The sequence below is a fragment of the Narcine bancroftii genome, chromosome 5 (genome assembly GCF_036971445.1).
Source record: "Narcine bancroftii isolate sNarBan1 chromosome 5, sNarBan1.hap1, whole genome shotgun sequence".
Classification (NCBI taxonomy): Eukaryota; Metazoa; Chordata; class Chondrichthyes; order Torpediniformes; family Narcinidae; genus Narcine; species Narcine bancroftii.
The window spans coordinates 4,114,881-4,130,301 of record NC_091473.1 but is presented as its reverse complement, the minus strand read 5'-3'; the positions used below and the strand labels follow the sequence as shown (position 1 = coordinate 4,130,301).

General features: G+C 42.8%; 1 protein-coding gene across 3 annotated transcripts in view; it reads right to left on the bottom strand.

Annotated features, from left to right (window-relative positions):
- The window catches only part of uba1 (ubiquitin-like modifier activating enzyme 1), a 381,394-nt gene extending 372,120 nt beyond the window's left edge, over positions 1–9,274 (bottom strand). For all 3 annotated transcript variants that reach the window (XM_069936574.1, XM_069936577.1, XM_069936576.1), the window contains exon 1: positions 9,168–9,274. The gene's annotated coding sequence lies outside the window, so the exon portion shown is untranslated. The remainder of the gene's footprint in view (positions 1–9,167) is intronic.
- Between the last annotated feature and the right edge of the window lie 6,147 nt (positions 9,275–15,421).

The following is a 15,421-nucleotide window of genomic DNA, read 5'->3' as shown; positions in this document are numbered from 1 at the left end:
GGAGTTTGCGGAGGTTTGGTAGAACATCAGAAATTTCTATAGAGGTGTGGTGGAAAGTGTGCTGACCGGCTACATCACGGTCTGGGACACCAATACCTCTGAGCGAAAGGCCCTCCAAAAGGTAGTGAACAGACAAAACCCTCCCCTCAATCAAGAACATCTATAGGGAACACTGATGTTGGAGAGCAGCAATGATCGTCAAGGATCCATACCACCCAGCACCTGCTCTGTTCTCGCTGCTGCCTTCAGGAAAGAGGTCTAGGTGCCATAAAACTCGCACCACCAGATTTAGGGACAGCTGCTACCCTTCCACCATCAGACTCCCCAACAATAAGCTCAATCAGAGACTCATTTAAGGACTCTTCTGTGCACATTATTGATTTTTTAAACATTTTCTCTGTATTGTAGTTTTTTTTAAAAAACATTCATTATCTGTTCATAGTTCTTTGTTTACACGTTTATGATCTGTACAGTTTTATTTTTACACTATCAATAAGTGGTAATTCTGCCTCACCTGCAGGAAAAGGAACCTCAGGGTTATATGTGATGTCACATATGTACTCTGACAATAAATCAGAAATTGGCTGCAATCTTCCCTTTGCCTCACATTCCATTACCCTGAACCTTATCTCCTGTTCTTCATACAGGTCTCACTTACAACTTGCAGCATGACCAAACATTTTTTTAAATAAAAAAATTTAAATTTTAATAATAAGAACAGGAAAAGACCCTTCCAGCCCATGAAACCTGTGCCACCCAGTTAACCGACCAACCCCGTATATTTTAGATGGTGGGAGTAAACTGGCACAGAATACAAGCCATTTGTCCCTTCTAGTCTGTGCCGAAACATTATTTGACTTGCACCCAGTCCATAACCCTCCAGACCTCTCCCATCCACATTTCTATTCAATTTATTCTTCAAACTTAAGAGTGAGCCCACACTTACCAGGTTGGATGGCAGCTCATTCCACATTCCCACTAAGTTCCCCCAATGATCCTCATAAACCTTTCCCCCTAAAGCCAAGTCCTCTCCAAATTATCTCTCCTAATCCAAGTAGAAAGCACTTACTCAAATTTATTGTCTCATAACTTTGTAAATATCTCCCCTCATTCTTCTTCACTCCAAGAAATAAAGTCCTAATCTGTTTAATCTTTCCCTGTAACTCAACTCCTATTAAATCTTCTCTGCCCTCTTTCAATCTTACTGATATCCTTCCTGTAGTTTGGCGACCAGAATTGCACATAGTACTCCAAATTTGGCCTTATACAACTTCACCATAACATCCCAACTCCTATACTCAATACTTTGATTTATGAAGGCCAAGATGCCAGAAGTTTTCTTCACAAACCCTGTCTGCCTGTGATGCCACTTTCATGGAATTAAGTATCTATATTCCCAGATCCCTTTGTTCCTCCACGCTCTCAGTGCCGTAGCACTGGAAGAAAACCTATGAAGGTCACAGGGAGAATAACAAACTCCTTAGACAGCTTCGGATTCGAACCTTGCTTATTGGCACTGTAATAACATTGCGTTAGTAGATACACACTTGATGACATACTATTAAACTTTCTCTGTGAATTCAACATTCAGTTTCCAAGTGCATCCCTGTAAAAGCACCTGAAAGAGAAGGAGTGAGCAAGCGAAAGAGGGGGGAGAGAGAGAAATGAATTAATACAGTATATTAAGTCGCAGAATTTTCATTTCTGGCAAGTTTCCATTTGTCGGGGCACCATATATTGCTTTGGCAATGTCACTCAGATCTGGAAACGCAAAATGCATCAAGACACCTTTGGAAGGGGGAGTCACGTGATGGAGTAGTGGCCGGACGGTGAACTCCAGCCCTCTCCAGAAAAGTCGGAAAAAACAAAGGAAAACACAAAGGCACAGAAATAAAAGTTAAATAAAAGTGAGTATAAAGGTGGAAAGAAGATGGCGACAAAAAAAGAAAAATCAAAATCAACGGTAAGAAGAGAGGAAGAGAAGACAACGGAGGAAGAAGGAGAAGGCCTTACCTGTTCGAAGAGGCCCGCGGTGGAGAGAGAAACTCACTCCCTCAGGTCGGGAGAAAGTGGACTACAAAAATGGCTCGTTGAGCCGAGTAAAAGTGCGCAACCGCGACTCCTCGCGCATGCGCGGTGCGCATGAAAAAAAACACACCGACGGGAGGGGGGACCAGCTGGGGAGTCGATCTCCACAGCTGGCAACGACAGCTGCAGAACACCTGCAGCAAGAAGAGAACACAGAAGAAAATGAAAACAAGAAAGAAAAGAAGAAAAGGGCAACAAAGAAACAACAGATGGACAACCCAGAGGAAGAAGAAGAGGAAGAGGAGGAGTACAGTGAAATGGAAGAAGAAGGGAAAGGCAAGATAAAGGATATACTTTCACTTATTAAAGAATACATGGAGTCATTTAAAGAATGGCAAACACAGGAATTTAATGATTTAAGAAGAAGAATAAACAACACAGAAGAGAAAATGAATAAAATAGATATGACCTTAACAGAAATGGGAAAGAAAATGGACAAGATGGAAGAGCGGGAAGCAGCAGTAGAAATGGAGGTAGAGGACTTAAAAAAGAAATTAGAGGAATCTAATAAAAAAGTTATAGAGACACAAGAACTGTTAGCTCAGAAAATAGATATAATGGAAAATTATAACAGAAGAAATAACATAAAGATAGTGGGCCTTAAAGAAGATGAAGAAGGCAAAAATATGAGAGAGTTTATAAAAGATTGGATCCCTAGGATCCTAGGATGTCCAGAACTACAGCAAGAAATGGAAATAGAAAGGGCACATAGAGCATTGGCCTTTAAACCACAACCACAACAAAGACCAAGATCTATTTTAGTAAAATTCCTAAGATATACTACAAGAGAAAAGGTACTGGAGAAGACAATGGAAAAAGTAAGAGAGGGCAACAAGCCACTGGAGTACAAAGGGCAAAAAATCTTCATTTATCCAGATACAAGTTTTGAACTCCTAAAGAAGAGAAAGGAGTTCAATACAGCAAAGGCGATTTTATGGAAGAAAGGGTATAAATTTATACTAAAGCATCCAGCGGTATTGAAAATATTTATTCCAGGACGACAAAACAGACTATTCTCGGATCCAGAAGAAGCACGAAAATTTGCAGAACAATTACAAAATAGACTGAGGGATGAAGACGTGCAATGAGAGTAAAAATGATCACGATTTATATGTATGTGGGTAAAGAGGTATAAGTGTGTATATGTATAATGTGCATACGTGAATGTATCCGTATTTAGAGGAAAATATAGATAGTATAGACAAGAATTAATAAGGGAAGGAAATGGAATAGAGGGAATAAGGAGGGAACTAAAAGAGTGACCTTTGTTACATATGAAAAGTGAAATCTTTTCTGTGGGGGGCTGGGTGGGGAGGAGTTGCGGTCACTGCAAAATCAGCTGACGCTTGCGAGTGAATTCGCAAACCCAAATGGAGAGGGGAGATGTGGTTGTCCGACAAGGGATAAAGGACAACTCAGGAGGGGAAGGGGAGATTGGGGCTAAAGAAGTTTTAAATAGGAGAATAAGGAAAATGTTTGATGTTTTAGGAATGTTGTCTTATAAAGGGTTTAAAATAAGAAAACAGAAATGGAAAAGGAGGAAAGGTAATGATGGAAAAACGGAAAGGGAAGATAAACAAAGTACAAAATGGCTACGTTGAACTATATGACTTTAAATATTAATGGAATACATAACCAAATTAAAAGGAAGAAACTGCTAAATTTACTGAAAAAAGAAAAAATTGATATAGCATTTGTGCAAGAAACACACTTAACTGAATTGGAGCACAAGAAATTAAAGAGAGATTGGGTAGGACATGTAACTGCAGCATCGTATAATTCAAAAGCAAGAGGAGTGGCTATATTAATTAGTAAAAATGTGCCATTTAAAATAGAAGAGGAAATAATAGATCCAGCAGGGAGATATGTAATGATAAAATGTCAGATATATTCAGTTTTGGAATCTACTCAATGTATATTCACCTAACGAAGAAGATCAAAAGTTTATGCAAGATATCTTTTTGAAGGTAGCAAATACGCAAGGGAACATATTAATAGGAGGGGATTTCAACCTGAATTTGGATTCAAATATGGATAAAACTGGGAAAAAAATTAACAGAAAGAACAAAGTAACCAAATTTATAATTAAATCAATGGAAGAAATGCAACTTTTGGATATATGGAGGAAACAACACCCAAAAGAAAAGGAATGTTCATATTACTCGGCTAGACATAAAACATACTCAAGAATAGACCTATTTTTGCTATCAGCTAGTATACAAGATAGAGTAAGAAAAACAGAATATAAAGCTAGAATACTATTGGACCATTCACCCTTAATATTGACAGTAAAGCTAGAGGACATCCCTCCAAGAATGTATAGATGGCGATTAAACCCCATGTTACTTAAAAGGCAGGATTTTAGAGAATTTATTGAAAAACAAATAAAAATGTATTTTGAAATAAATACGGAATCAGTGGAAGATAAGTTTATACTATGGGATGCAATGAAAGCATTCATTAGAGGGCAAATAATAAGTTATGTAACCAAGATGAAGAAGGACTATAACCAGGAAACAGAGCAGTTGGAAAGGGAAATAGTAAATATAGAAAAAGAATTAGCAATGAAGGAAGATACAACTAAAAGAAGAGAATTGGCGGATAAAAAAATAAAATATGAAACACTACAAACATATAAGGTGGAGAAGAATATAATGAAGACAAAACAGAAATATTATGAACTAGGTGAAAAAACGCACAAAATCCTAGCATGGCAGCTTAAGACAGAACAAGCTAAGAAAATGGTATTGGCATCAAGGAAAAAAGACAAACAAATTACATATAATCCAAAAGAAATTAAGGAAAACTTTAGAGAATTCTATGAACAATTATACCAAACTGAAAACGAAGGGAAAGAAGGGAAAATAGATGAATTTCTGACTAAAATTGAACTACCAAAACTACAAATAGAGGAACAAAATAAATTAACAGAACCATTTGGAATAGTAGAAATACAAGAGATAATAAAAAAATTACCAAATAATAAGACACCAGGAGAGGATGGATTCCCAATAGAATTCTACAAACATTTAAAGACTTATTAATTCCGCCCCTCCTGGATGTAATCAACCAGATTGATGAAACACAAAGCTTACCAGATTCATGTAAAACAGCAATAATTACAGTAATACTAAAGCAAGGGAAAGATCCACTCTCACCAGCGTCATATAGACCAATATCTTTACTAAACACAGATTATAAGATAATAGCTAAACTATTAACAAACAGATTAGCAGAGCATGTACCGAAAATGGTAAATTTAGACCAAACTGGATTTATCAAAAAAAGACGCACAACAGACAATATTTGTAAATTTATTAACTTAATTCATGCAGTAGAAGGAAATAAAGCACCTACAGTAGCAGTTGCTTTAGACGCAGAGAAGGCCTTTGACAGAGTAGAATGGAATTATTTGTTCAAAGTATTGCAACTGGTTTAATGTATTCTAGATTGTATACCTTAAATGGACGGGAGGGGGGGGTGGGGAGGGTGGGTTGGGAGGAGGGAGGGGGGGGAGAAAATGGCACTGTATATGTGTGAAAAGGAAAAAGTGTGTACCATGGTTAATGTGATTTATGGTGTGAAAAATAAAAAAATTTAAAAAAAGACACCTTTGGAATGGGAATTCGATTTAGATAGAAAGATTCATGAAAATGTTTGGAGAAATTTGTGTAAAGACAGTATGACTAAGGTCGGTTAGTGCAACATAATTTTTTTTACATCACTTGTATTTGACTCCCCATAAATTGAAAAAAATTCAACTTAGTTCCTCAGATTTATGCTTTAGATGTGGTCAAGAAACAGGTACTTTTGTCCTAAGGTTAAAAGTTTTTGTTTACAAACTGAATTGTTTTTAGAAGAGGTATTAAAAAGTGAATTTACCTTTTGATCCAATGTTGATTTTATTAGGAGATATTAAGTTGATAGCTTTAAGATTGAGATTGACTATGTATCAAACTGAATCTTTATGTTTGACTCTGGCTGTTCCCAAAAAGTGTTTAGCTATAACATGGAAATTTGACTCGGTTTTAGGTATGAAGAGATGGCATAGTGAAATGAAAACTTGTATTCTTTTAGAAAAGATTACATATAATTTAAGAGACAAATATTTTTTATTCAGTAAAGTTTGGAGCCCTTTTTTGAAAATTATTCGTGTTAAAATTTGACCTCTCGGTCCGCTTTGATCGATGCCACTGTGGTTGCAGCCAAAAAAGTTTAAATCTGATTGTAGTAGATGATGATCTCTTTTTCCTTTCTAGGTGGGGAAGGGAGGAGGGAGGGTATTAGTAGGGAGATTGGGTTTTTATATAAATAATTAATCACACTATGTAGTGTGCACCAAGTTGTGAGGTCCTGGAATGTTTTCCCACATGTGGTGGTGGAGGCTGAAACAGTAGGAAAATTTGAGAGACTCTTGGGCACAAGGATGGTAGAAAAATAAAGGTTTACAAGGTAGGAGGGGGTTTATATTTTTGTTACAGGAATATATAGGTCAGCACAACATTGAGGGCTGAAGGTGTAATGGTCTATGTAAATTTGTCCTTCAACTTGTATCCACATCATTAGTCCAAGACTCCTGATTCTAAGTAGAGTTGCACGAGGACTATATTACCATACCTTGGCACAGATGACTTGATCAGTAAAATTCATTTTAATGACTCATTGTTCTGTGATGGGAACTCATCTTCTTTGGCTTGGCTTCGCGGACGAAGATTTATGGAGGGGGTAAATGTCCACGTCAGCTGCAGGCTCGTTTGTGGCTGACAAGTCCGATGCGGGACAGGCAGACACGGTTGCAGGGGAAAATTGGTTGGTTGGGGTTGGGTGTTGGGTTTTTCTTCCTTTGTCTTTTGTCAGTGAGGTGGGCTCTGCGGTCTTCTTCAAAGGAGGTTGCTGCCCGCCGAACTGTGAGGCGCCAAGATGCACGGTTTGAGGCGATATCAGCCCACTGGCGGTGGTCAATGTGGCAGGCACCAAGAGATTTCTTTAGGCAGTCCTTGTACCTCTTCTTTGGTGCACCTCTGTCACGGTGGCCAGTGGAGAGCTCGCCATATAACACGATCTTGGGAAGGCGATGGTCCTCCATTCTGGAGACGTGACCCACCCAGCGCAGCTGGATCTTCAGCAGCGTGGACTCGATGCTGTCGGCCTCTGCCATCTCGAGTACTTCGACGTTAGGGATGAAGGCGCTCCAATGAATGTTGAGGATGGAGCGGAGACAACGCCGGTGGAAGCGTTCTAGGAGCCGTAGGTGATGCCGGTAGAGGACCCATGATTCGGAGCCGAACAGGAGTGTGGGTATGACAACGGCTCTGTATACACTTATCTCATGACATTCGGGTAAAAGTCCAACTCCACTTCCAACTCTAAAAGGCACTCTTGCCTTGGTGCAATTATAATGGGATTGGTGATTTAGATATTCTAAATAAAAAGCGGGGGGTCAATAAATGTTACCTGTGACCAACTCTTTCATTTTAGGGCATGGAGGCCACATCTTGCAAAACTGAGTAGATTCAGAACTAACCTATCGTATTATTGCTTGAATGAACACTGATTAATCTACGGAACAAGTAGTCTGGTTATTTGGTGACGCAATAGTACATTAAAATTTCACGTCAACAGGCCCTTCTGACCCAACTATCTGCTCTGGTACTGTTGGGTCTGGACTTCCTGTGTCACCTTAAAAGCGTGACCTTGGAGCATTCTGGTCCCTTCCCCCCATAACAGTTCAGAACAGAGAGCCTCTAAAATCAGAACTCCATACTTAATATTGAACCCCACATCTCTCTTCCCTAATCTGTCCCCAGACTGCAAACCTATTGCTACTAAGAGCAGAAGGTACAACACAGCAGACTGAGCTTTCATAAAGACTGAGACACAACATCTACTCAATCAATGTATCATCGAACCTAGCACCAGCCTGTGGAGAGTGCAAGTGGTAGCGGTAAAAGGGGAAAACAAGTTCAATCTAGTAATTGACTATCGCCAAACCATTAATCAGTACACACTCCTGGACATTTACCCCTCCCTCGACTTGCGTAGATGGTGAATATTGTGCAGTATCGGGTCTATTCGACCATTGACCTGAAAGCTGCTTATCACCAGCTGCCAATCTGTTCTGAGGACCTTCCATATACGGTATTTGAGCTAACGGTCATCTCTTATCAATTCCGGAGAGTCCCTTTTGGTAATCATTAACAGCGTTTCTATCTTCCAGAGGCAGATGGACAGAATATTTGATGAGTACGAGCATACCCTGGAAGACCACGATGCAAACGTCCAGAGTTACCTCCACACAGCAAAAGCCCTGAAGCTCACTTATAACTCGGACAAATGTGCGTCTTTCCTCTGAATGGGACGCTGGAGTAGCCTTTCAGGGCTGCAGATTGAATGGTAAGATCCCATTTTTCCATCCGCTCCGAAGCCGGTCTCAAGGGGGAGGCCCGACATGAAATGGCCTATCGTCTCGTTGCCTCCAATGGGCGCTGCGAGACCAGCTGAGTTCCTCCAGCAGCTCGGTGTGTTTTTACTCCAATAGATGCTATTGGATACATCAAGTTCCTCCAGCAATTTTGTTTTGTGGATCAGAAAAGCATCAACTATGATCTTACAGAGTTTCTACAAACTTAGAATTAAAAGCCACTTCTGGACAGATTGTTTTTTTTTCAAATATGCAGTACTGACCAGAACATACTTGCTCAGATTTTTCCCTTCCTGTGAGTGAAATTCGTTCATTAAAAGGAGGCAAGTTTTGGACCAAAAGTTTTGGAACTTTTTAAAAATAAAGCACATAGACACATGAGAGAGTTGTTGCATAACACAGTGAGATGAGGTTAAAAAGGGCACACTGACACTCACCACGTCCTTCTGCTCCTAACCATTCGCAGTGACAAAGATTTGCCCCCCCCCCCCAAACTTTTGCCTCCTCCTCCCCACCCCTCGGGCTTTTCATCTATGGGTTCAAGTCCAGTGGCAGAAACGGCTCCTGCCCGTTTCCGAGGCAGCCATCGCTGACGGTTCCCCGTCTCCAGCACCGCTGGCCAGTCGTGCCCGGGGGATGGCCGCGACCACCGACTTACCTGCTCTTCTTTCCGTTCCCGAGCCGAGCTGCCCGACAGTCAAACCCGGGAGCAGCCAGCACTAACCAGCACAGAAGAGAAATACTTCCTGGTTATCTTAAAAGGGAAATGACGAACAAAGGGCTAATGTCTGCAAAGCTGGATCAGAGGTTCTCAACCCACTTTAAGTCATCCCTGTGCCACAAGTAGTCTGTGATTAATCAGGGATTGCTTGCTTAAGGTGGGGTCTGAGTGCTAAGGGGAGGCTGAGAATCACTGCTCTGGACCCAATTGTGACGGAAATATTTTGCTTGAGAAGAATTGTTATTGGCCCATTTCCTTTGGAGTCTGAAACCGTGCACATAACGAGTCAACAGAGTACAATTAAAACAGTGGTTTTCAAACTTTTTTTCCCCCCCAACCATATCCCACCTTAAGCACAGAGCACTTGTGGCATAGGGAATACTTAAAGTGGTATGTGAGTGGAAAGAAACAGGTTGAGGACCACGGTGAAAGAGTGTAACGACAGAGCTCAGGTCAAATGTCAACAACTTTAAACCAGGGGAGATTCTTTTTCACCCACAGATAATTGAGAGATTCTGGAATTTACATTAAATGCTAACCGATTGGTTCTCAACCTTTTAGTTATGCAGCACGGAAAAGGGAGAGGTTGTAGCGTTGTGCTACACGAGCGTGGAGAAGAATGACATGCACACCAAAGCCTTGAAGTCGAGACTGGTTTATTGCTCTGGCTGTCACCCTCATATGGGCCCCAGGCACTGACGTCAGAGCCCCGTGTCATCGGAGCACCGGCCTGGGATTTGCCAACTGGCGCTCCCCATCTTCCCACTGTGCAGAGGTTACCTGGGAAGACGGGCGGTGTCACCCCAAGATCCGCACGGTCGCTGGCCATTTTATGGGCCAGTCCGTATCTCCGTGCGTGGACCGCTACAAGGTGAAATTTACTGCCCATTTGTAAACTTTCGTATTTCCCTGCCCCAATTCCCCACTGGCTTGGGTTCTACCCTATACTCATATTAGTGGCAGGTTAACTACCAACCCCTAGGTTGAGCTTTCTGTCAGGCTCCCCGACCTTGACCCCTGCCCCACCCTTCATTGAATAGAATAAAGTGACATTAAGTTATGCTGAATAACATATTAGGGGTCTCCAAAGTGGTTGATATAGACACTCGGGAGTTGGGAGTTGATAAATGGTTAGGGGGTGAATTGAACTTTTGGGATCGAAAGAATTGTCAAGCCCCAGCTCCCCGCTCGGGCCCGGGGGCCCCAGCTCCCCGCTCGGGCCCGGGGGCCCCAGCTCCCCGCTCGGGCCCGGGGGCCCCAGCTCCCCGCTCGGGCCCGGGGGCCCCAGCTCCCCACTCGGGCCCGGGAGCTGTTAGGTCTGCTTTGTTCATGAATGAGTGAGTCAGACACCAGACTGAGTCGAAATCAAGGTTCTTTGTTCTTTATTACCGGATTGTAACACTTGCAACTAACAGTGTTAGTTGGAGAAGGCGCATTCTGCCGTTATCAGCAAGTGGTGTTTTTTTTAATACCTCAGGATACGTACTTAGTAAATTATCATTCCATGACATTGTCCAATGAATAAACTGTTGCTATCCTTCTCTGTTAGTCTGCTGCACATCATTCTTGTTAGTGCAAAGCTTATCTTGAGTGGACAAGGTCACATCTGCATTCTGTTACTCCTTAGTACTGGGTGACTCCTTCTCCGGTCCCATCTCATGATGTTTTTACCTTACAATCCCTCCTTTGACCTCTTTAGAGGACAATCTTACCCTGACTATGCTACCACCACGTTACATTAGTTCGCCTACTATTGCCAAGCTCTATACGGGTTCTGTTCACGGGGTTGTTCGGGGGCGAGGGCTCCCCCCAACCCTCTTTAGCGTATACCCCCCATCCGTTTCCCCGATCCCATTGCCTGTTTACAAGTTTTCTCCCCGTTTGCCCCCAAGCAAATAACTAGCTATCCCTTCTAAGCATTAGTAATTAGTTAAGATAAAAGTTAACATTCGTGCTAGTCTATTTTATAACATCTCCTCCCTGTCGCATTCTTCATGCGACTCCAGATCGATCTCAGCATTTTTTTGACGCCTCCTTTGAAGTGAAATAGTCCCGCTCTGTAGCTTGTAGAGCTTGATATTTCACAGGCAGATCATCGCGGTTGGCAAAGGCTCTCTCAATGGTCCTCGTGACCAGCATTCGAATGCATGGAATACAACAACAGCCACAAGTGATAAAAATGGATACAGAAATGAACAATCCTAGGAAAAGTTGTCCCAACATTGTGCCCCATTTCCCAAACACTCCATGTAACCAGGACAAAACAGGGTTAGAGACTCCAGATTGAGCTTTTAATTCCTTCGCCAATGCCTTAAGTTTTGTCAGCCCCTTAGTGAGTGACCCATCTGCCCTGTGTTATTAGAGATAGAAGTGCAGCATAGATCGAACTGGAAGGTGCTATCCTTGTCTTTATCTATCTTCAGAATAACTTTGGCCCCGCATGGATCCGAACTACTCTGTTAGCTTGTTTGGCAACCCACCAACAGGAATGCCCATAGGGCCCTCGGCATTGTCCACATTTGTGGACTCAGATCAGAAAGATATTTGTCTGAGTCCCCGTGATCAATATTTTCTCCTTTTATGGGTCGGTCTCTTTCTACTTTCTCATTCACTACCCGGTCCCATGCTTCAATATTCAGTCTGATAAATTTCCCTCCCTCCGAGGTGGAATATCCCAGGATTTCTGTCTGCCTGAATTCACACCCCATCGCTTCCTTCACCATCGGACCCAACTGTCGGGCGTGGTGATCTTTGGCAATTCCCAAGGTTACATGTGGCACACTTTCTACTCCTAAGCAGAACCACTCCATTTGTTCTTCTGTCATGACAACCATAGCAGCTATTCCCTCCTTACCCACAAAGATAAATGGACAATGTATCATTTCTGTCTTCCCTTCTTTTAGAGAGTCCCACCTCTCCTCATACTCCTGGTCCGGGTGGATGGTATAGTTTAATGTTACATGCATAGGATCCAGTGGATATTGGTAATCCCCATGCTGAGGAATATTGGCCCTCCACTCAAAAAACTGTTTAATCAACCCCGGGCCTGGTTCATCATACAGTAGTCGACTCCAGATAATATTAACCTCCACAGAGTCTTCTGAAGCATTGGTTGGAGTCATTATTATAAACTGTCCTTCCCTTTCTATTGTGTCCCCTGGGTATGTTAACCGAAGGCCCTTCTCAGAACATTGTATGGTTATTCCCAGTTTAGTAAGAATGTCCCTTGCCAATAAATTAATGGGGCAACTTGGCACAACCAGGACAGGTGCTCTAACCCTTTGTCGTCCAAATGTCACGACGACGTTATCTGTATAGGGCTGTGTTTCCCTTATCCCGGAGAATCCTATTGTAGATAATGTTTTGCCCGAATATGTGCTCCCTGGGGGCTGTTTAATCACGGTCGTAACCGCTGCCCCTGTGTCAATCATAAATTCAATTTTTTCTCCATTTACCGTCCCCCAAATTTTCGGTGGCTCCCAGGGAGGCGTGATTTTTGATTCTCCAGGGCCCCATCAATAATCAAATTCAGCACCTTCCCTAATATCGTCATCACACTGGGGTGCCTGGACTTGTTGATCACTCTGCCATCCCCCAATTTTCTGGGGCCGATCAATGTGTCCACCCCTACCCCTTGCTTGTCCTCTTAAATTTCCTCCTCTTCCTCTATAGCCTCTAGACAGTCCTGCTGGTAGTGTCCAGGATTTTGGCAGTGCCAGCATAGGGTATGTTCTCCTCTATACATGGTACTTAGTGGTCTTTCCCAACCATTCCTTACTTGGGGTCCAGGATTTATCACTGGCCCCATGGCCTGTGGGACTATCTGTTGGGCCGCTAGTTTAATCCCTATTTGTTCTATGGCTCTCATCAATTTATCGGTTGTCTTGTCCACTCCCTTCTGACTTAGCCTGCTCTGATTGACGATGTCGTTTGAGTGCATGTGTCAGGTGTCTTTTCCACAAGTCCTCTGACATCTTCTCTAATCCCACAATGTCCCTTAATTTTGCTTGAACCGGACCAGGTAGTCCGTTTATTGTTCCATTACGAAAATGAGCATTTCCCAGGGGGCTGTGGTCGAGTCTTTCTCCAGTCCCTGTCTCCCATAAGTCCCATGCTCGAGAGGTACTCGTGCGCAGTCTCCCCTTCTTTTAGTTGGAGGGTTACCAAGGCGTCCAAACTATAGGGTGTAGGGAATGTTTCTCTAAGTGCTTCCGAAAATCTACTTCGAAGTGGGTCAAATTCTATTTCATCCCCCAATTTACTGCTTCTAAGGATTCTCTCTATTTGCTTCAGGGCCCCTTCTGCCTTCATTTTTATCATGATAGTTCTGACATCTGCGAGTGCTAATTGTTCTTGACAGGTTTCTCGCTCAAAACAAGAAATCCATGGACCAGCCCCATTACTCAATGGAGGAAGTTTTTTCATTAGACTCTCTAAGTCCATTCGTGACCAGGGTACATATTTTTGATTTCCCCGCCCCGCCATCAGCAATGGGCATTGAGGTCTCAATTTTGGGGATTTCTGTTCCTTTTTTACTCTTGGAATACATCTATTTATTCCCCCCTGTTCAGACACCTCTTCGTCACTACTGTCACTGTCCCCGTCAGGTTCTGATGTCTCAGAGTCAAAGGTATATCGTTCACGCTCGTCTCTAAGATAATTTTTTCGGTCATAGTCTAGTGGTTTCACGTCTTTCTCTTTCGTCCTAACTATGTCCAGGCGGGCATGTCTACTCTTCTCCCTCCCGAGTTCTTTTATGCTACTTTTCTCCCATGGTGGGTCGTATCTCGTTTCCTCATCTGTACTACACTTTTCGTCCTTTATTCCTATTATTATTCCTCCAGCTTGGAGTTCTGCTGACAATGTTGTAGTTATCTTTTCCATTTCGTTCAATACACCTACCATTAATTCTTTTTGTTCCTTGCTGGTCTGCCCCAGCACATTCACATCTTTGTTTAAGTTTTTAACGTTATCCTGAACCTTTTTCATGTTCCTTTTCTGCGTCTCTAAGTCTTTTTCTATTTTCTTGGATCCCGCGGGGGTCTCGACATCTATTACTCCCCCTTCTATTTTTAGTAAAAGGGCCTGTACCTTGTCTGACGTGTCCCTATTCCCGATGTTCCTGTCATGTCCCAGTGTTTCAATATCTGGATATAAGGGACGTGACTCCTGGGTCCCGTCTGGGGTGTCAGGGGTACCTTGTGACTCCACATATGCATAGGGCGGGGTCTACAAGCTATTTCTACAGGGGCCATAATAGGTGGGTTATCAGGGAGACCAAATTCTTCGAATATAGCTAGGACATCGCGGTACTGCATCTCCTTGTCTCTCATCTTTTTTTGTGCAGACTCTCGATTAAAGATTTTCCTTTCTATGTCCCGTTTGTATAATTGTATAAGACTCACTTATAAATGATTTATTGTCAGAGTACATACATGACATCACATACATCCAGAGACTATGAGAGAGAGAGAGAGAGAGAGAGAGAGAGAGAGAGCATAGCGAGAGAAAGAGATAGAGAGGCAGATACACAGAGCACGAGAGATAGAGAGAGAAAATGCCTTGCACTGGCCCCACTGGGAGAAAAGTCTTCAGATTAACACTTTCGTTTCATGGTTACATCTTTAAAAGATTCTCATCCTGTGATCACTGGTCTGGATCAGATTGGGTCTCCCACCACTGGGAACCATCACTCCTTCCTTCCCTCCCACCTCGAGTGAGCTACACGTCAGCCCACAATGTCTGACCTGATCCCACAATGGTGGGAGTGCGGGAAAGAGGGAGGGAGAGAGGATAAAACAGGATCCCATTTGATGCGGAGCTGGAATTGTGGGCATAAAATTAAAACCAAATTGTATTTCTCTGCCCTGCCCCACCTGGGGATTTCAGGGCAGCACCGCCACAGATTGGGATTGGGAGGGGGAGTGGGTGAGAGAGGAGGGGGGGGGGAGAGAAGAGAGGGGGGGAGGGTGAAAGGAGGGAGGGAGAGAGCAAACCCGGACACTTCGTGGCTGGAAACTGGAAACAGGCACTTTTCCTTTCCCTTCTGTGTTTTGTTTCTTCCAGCTTATCTAAGACCCTACGCTTTAGAATTTTGTTTCCCTCACCTGTCAGGAATATCTCAGCGCTCCCGGGTAACCACCCCATCTTCCTCCAGCGATCTACACATTTTCGGAGAATTTTTTGTTTCT